The sequence below is a fragment of the Carlito syrichta genome, unplaced genomic scaffold, assembly GCF_000164805.1.
Source record: "Carlito syrichta isolate Samal-C Ts95f unplaced genomic scaffold, Tarsius_syrichta-2.0.1 Scaffold303376, whole genome shotgun sequence".
Taxonomy (NCBI): domain Eukaryota; kingdom Metazoa; phylum Chordata; class Mammalia; order Primates; family Tarsiidae; genus Carlito; species Carlito syrichta.
Window position 1 is genome coordinate 532,284 of NW_007247472.1, and position 5,817 is coordinate 538,100.

The following is a 5,817-nucleotide window of genomic DNA, read 5'->3' on the forward strand; positions in this document are numbered from 1 at the left end:
CCACCGAGGGCTCACCCTACTTCTAAACTCAAGGAAGACACAGTCTTCAGCCCTGCCGACCCCTCCCCCACCACCCTGACCTGAGCACTATGACCTTCAACCTGACACACTTTCTACTCCTGGACTCACCTAGATAAAATGTCTGTTCACCTGCCTAATTCTAGTTAAGATTTAGGAATCAGTTTAAAGGTTCCTTTCCCCAGGAAGCCTACCAGATTACCCACCCCTGCCTGGGGGTAGGGACTCCTCTTCAGAGGACTTGGTACCCAGATTCTTGCTACAGCATGGCCCACAGACAGCAGCACCTGCAAGCTGGCTAGAAATGCGGGATCCCAGCCTCCACTCCAGCCCTACTAAATCAGATCTGCATTGTTAACAAAGTCTCTGGGTGATCTGTGGGGGCCTAAAGACTTGAGCAGCTCTCCTTTGTATGGTACTTTCTGGTTACTTGTCTCTGCTCCCCACTGAGCAGTGTGTGAGTCAAGCAGGAAGCACAACTCTCATTATTCCTGTGGTCCTAGCACTGAGCACAGGGCCTGGGTCAGTTGGCCTTTCATATATTGGTTGAATGTGGAAAGGAAGAAAGGATCTTGGGAGACATCTTCATTGGAGGCTCTGAGCAGGCATGGGGGAGTGCAGGCATGGAGAGGTTGGGAGGGAAGAGCTAACACACCAGATGACAGCAATAGGACTCCAGAAACATCTGGACTAGCCAGAGAATAGATGGAAAGACAAGACGAAGTCCTAGACTTGGGTTCAAAAGCACAACAATACTAAACATGACAATGGCAGCACTGTGCTATAACTTAACCTAATGCAACAGAATGTTCTCTAAGATAGGAACTCTAAGATGCAACTCTAAGATAGGAACCATTGCACTCATTCATTTCGCAGATGGGGAAACAGAGGCTCAGGAAGGTGAAGGCAATGGGCCAGAGCTGCACAGCTGGTAGGGGACAGAGTGGGGATTAGCATCCAGGCAGTCTAGCTTCAGACCCACACCCTGAATCATGCATCTGTATCTAGTATAGTCTCAAACGTGCTGGCCAGGAGGTTGCTGATAGAAAAAGTCGGGTGACTGGTACTCCGGACACGGAAGAACTGGAGGCAGAACCTAAAGGCTCTGGCCCCGAGCATCTGCTGCCCCAAGGAGCAATGCAGTCATCCTCAACCATGCCGGCAGCCCGCTCCATGATGCCCGCCTCACAGCACAAAACCAGGATCCGAGAGACACAATCTTGGCTCCCAATCAAAGCCCTCCTTCAGTACAGACTCTCCAAGAACGAAGGCGGCTGCCGACGGGCACGCCGGCTCCGCCGCTGCGGAAGGAGCTCCACAGAGGCCCAACACCATCTGGAAGTGATTTGGCCCAGAGATTCCTGAACGGGGTGGGAGGCTGGAATGACCAGCCTGCCTGGAGCACCCTGTACAGCTTGGAAACAAAGCCGGTGTGAATGGGCCCTGGAGGCAGCCGCAACATACCAGGGGTCATCCTCTTCCAAGGAGGTGACACCCTCTAGGCAGTCACCCATATTTTAGCAAGTAGGATCAACATTAGACAACCAAGCTGGTCTCCCCAGAGTAGCGTTGGTTTTAAATGTCTTTCAGTGTGTAAACCTCTCCAACGTGACTTCTGAGATTATTATTAGATAGCACCTTGCTCAATTAACAAGCACTCACATAGCATTTACTGTGTACCATGAACTGTTCCAAACACTTTTAAAAATATTGACATGTTTAATCTTTATATCAACCCGTTTTTGGGGGTCAGAGTCTCACTCTGTCATCCAGGCTGGAGTGCAGTGGCATGCTCACGGCCACTGCAACCTAGACCTGCTGGGTTCAGGTGACCCTTCCGCCTCAGACTTCCAAGTAGCTGGAACCACAGGCATGCGCCACCAAGCTTGGCTAATTTTTTTTTATTTATTGTAGAAACAAGGTCTCGCCATGTTGCTCAGGCTGGTCTAAAACCCCTGAGCTCAGGCCTCCCAAAGTGCTGGGATTACAGTCTTGAGCCACAGAGCCTGGCTATATCAACCTTTTAAGGAGGTAGTTATTATCCCCATCTTAATAGATAAGGAAACCAAGGCACAGAACTTTCTTACTAGCTACTTAGTGGCAAGTGGGATTTGAACCAAGAAGCCTTACTCTTAACTACTGCACAAGCCACATCTCAGAGTAACCCGCTACCTTATTGCAAATGACCCAGAACTTGTTAATTCTAACAAAGTATGCTACTTTGCTACTTTTTAAGCACTCTGGACTACAATGCCCAAAAGACACAGTGGCACTTGCTAGGCAGTTCAAGAAAGAGCAGAATTAAGGGTTATTTGTAAATTATTTTGGTGGTGGTAGCACTGAAGGGGAGAGAAAGGGAAAGGGGCCGAGCAGAGCAGTGGCCCACCACCCTAGAAAGTCTGCCTACTGTACCCGGCGTGCTCTGGGGCTGACCCAGTACAGGTTAGTAAACATTAGGGTCAGACCCTATCTTCTAAAATGAAAAGATTTCCTTTCTCTAAAGAACCAAACCAAAACACATTACCAAACTTCTAGGCAGCCTTTATCATCATCCTTGGGCTGAGAGACCCCTTTTTCTCCAAGTTTGCTGGTTGCTCAGTGTCAAAAAGGGTTTTGGAAAAACAAGTAAATAAAACTGCCAGCTCATGGCAAACAACTAAAATTAAGCATAATGAGGCCTCACTATGAACTGCCCACGACGTAACAAGAAACAACATTTTCAACTTTTGAGCCGAGCACAGTGGGTCATGCCTGTAATCCCAGCACTGTGAGAGGCAAAATTGAGAGGACTGCCTGAGCCCAGGGGTTCGAGACCAGCCTGGGCAACTTGGCGAGACCTCATCTCTACAATAAATCAAAAAATCAGTCAGGCATAGTGGTGCGCACCTGTAGCTCCAATTACATGAAAGGCTGAGGGAGAAGGATCGCCTGAGCCCAGCAGATCAAGGCTATGGTGGCCAAGTGCATGACTCTGCATTCTAGCCTGGGTGACAGAGTGAGACAGAATGAAAGAAAGAAAATTTTCATATTTTGGATGAAGCCTAGGATGAGCCCACCTCACAATGAATCATGAGCGTGAATAGCCAGGCTTGTCTTCCTGTGAATTCTAGGCAGAAAAGTCACAGTCCTCTGGAGGCTGTTTAACCACTTCATATCTCCAAGCGGGGCACACGTAATTCTAAAGCTTCTCACAATGTAAATTGTTGGGAGTTACACAAGGTATTAAAATCCTGTATTCATTCGTTCAGTCATATCTTCCTGATTATGGAGTAAGACATCATCCACTGGGTAGCAGAAATATGCACGCACAGACACACAGACACACACACACACACACACACACACCTCCAATGAAGTCATCAATGGCCTGATATATCCTGTTTTGTCCAAGGCCAGAGGTTCAAAGTGTGGGTATCCAGTTGCCACTCCAACACTCAGACTTTCAAAACCTAGTTTTACAGGGAGGGAACCTCTGAAGGCGGAGGGTTGCCTTTTATTCATCTCTGAAACTGGAATGCCAGTTAAGGTTCAAATTCAACAGCTGAGCAGAGCTGGGTTCCATTTACTAGCTAGCTGGGTCACCTCTGTAAGTTATTTCATTCCTATTTCCCATATTTAAATAGAGATGATAACAGTAACAACAATGACAACACTAATAACAGCAACCATTTTCTAAGCACTGACCAGGATAGAGTCAAGCCCTTAGCCCTCCCAGGGACTGGCTGAAGCAGATCATGATAGGAAAGGCAATTGCTATCAATCACTGGTTAGCATAAGGATCCAATGGGATGGTCAACGCAACACACACCAGTTGGTGCTCCAGTTGGAGTTGGTATCATTGTCAGCATGATGCAGTATAACATAAGCAATGAATCAGTGAAGTCCAAACTGAAGGTGACCTTTTTTTGAAGGGCCATTAGCCCCAGGAGCAGATGGAAAAGGCCTGGGGCTTTATCCCCACAAGAGTTCTGGCATTTGATGAGGCTCCCTCTGGTTTCCAGAAGCTGGAAAACCTGTTTGCTGTGAGATCTTTCTGGAGGCAGCCAATGACAGAAGTTATAAATGTGGTCACACCCTTTGACCCAGGAATGCCACTTCAGGGAATATTATCCAAGAAATCATTAAAAAGAAATAAAATAAAGCAATGTAACTTGTGGTGGGAAGAGGTCCACAGGAAGAAGCTGCCAACAGCCCACAAGCCCACCGCAGAGGAGGGAGCTAACCCTGGAATGTCAGGATAACTGGAGGCACTGAGACCTGGGTGGGTTCAGGAATGAAAACCATGAGTACTGAGGAGAAAAATATGAGGGACCAGACAAAGTCGAGAAGAAAGCCACAGCTGGGGCTCTTCTGTGAAGCCATGCTGAAAACAGCTAATGCCTCTGTAAACAGTTGGTAAATTAGGCAGTCCTAATGCTGTGGTGGTGGTGTTTTAAAGAGATTTCATGTCATATTTGGATACTCCTGGTTTATGTTTCTTTATTCAGTTAATTAAATAAATATACATTTTCAAAACAAAGAGCAGATTCAAGTTGAGCCTGGCCAGGCCTTGTAATTCCTCAGAAGGGAAGCTGGTTTCTGAAAAGGATTCCAGGAGAATCCTGAGGTCTTCTCTCCCCAGGATAGGAGATGGACCCCAAAAAGAAGACAGCACACACTGCAGATTCCCTCTGCAGAGAAGCCACCCTTGGGAGAGGGAGGCCTGCTGGGAGGTGGCAGCTGCCTTGGCCCAGGAAGTAGGAAGCAGCTCTACCTGCCAGGACAGGTATGGGGGAAGGGAAGGGTGAGGCCCAAAGGAGGCACAGTCTAGAGGGAACCTCTTTTCCACGGGAGAAAGTCCCAACAGCCACGCCCATCTCCCTTTCTTCCTGACACAGGGGTCACTATAATAACTTGGTTTCCTCAGGAAGAGAACCAAGACCCAGGCCCTGGGCAAGACACACACACACACACACACACTCACTCACTCACACAGTAGGTGCACATTCTCTGCAAACATATACACTGTCTGCACACCCACTGTTTTGTACACACAAACTCTCTCTTCGCACATACACATCTCTGCACACACGCCAACACACACCCCTACAAACACCTTACACTACTGTCACAGCCCGTATCATTAGCAGTCTTGTGACCCTCCTGGAAGCCCTCAACTACCCCAGACCATAAAGGAGACCTCTTTTCCTCGTTCTTTCTCCCCAGTCCGGTGGGAAAGGAACCCAAACACCAACTCCCTCCCTCCTCTCAGGAAGACCCTGGTGTGGAAAAGGCAGGGAGAAGAAAACAAAGCCTCCTTCTAGCAGTCACCCACTTCCTCCAATTCTCAACAGGACCCCAGTGCGTGGCCTTGGGCAAGTCAATTAACCCTCTGGACCACCTTAGCCGTAAAATGGGTCTAAGAACACCGCAGCTCGAGGGAGGTGCAAGGACCGAGATAACTTAGAGGCTGTTGGTACACAGAGGGCACTAGCTGGGCTTCCTGCAAGACAGCAATTACTGTTACCACCACCGGCTCTAAATTATAACTTCGGCGGCCGAGCGGGCTCAACCTGCGGCGCCCGACGAGAGCCGAGACGCGAGCACAGGGACACACCCCCGCGGCCCCCCTCCCAACCTCGCGGCCCACACCCATTCCGGCGATGGGCGGGGGAGGGTACGAGGTCTCTCGGTTGGCCACCTGGGCGGGGAGGCCCGGGGCTCAAAGAACGGTGCCTCCCCAGGTCTCTCCACCCGGCCTCCGCGCGGACGCCGGTTCAGCGCTGCAGAGCGCACTGGCCAGGGCGCAGCCGGGCGAGC

At 49.5% G+C, this 5,817-nt stretch overlaps 1 protein-coding gene across 4 annotated transcripts in view; it reads right to left on the reverse strand.

Moving 5' to 3' along the window:
• FLNB (filamin B) overlaps nt 1-5,817 on the reverse strand; it is a 152,293-nt gene that overhangs the window by 145,681 nt on the left and 795 nt on the right. The gene's annotated exons all lie outside the window — the stretch shown is intronic.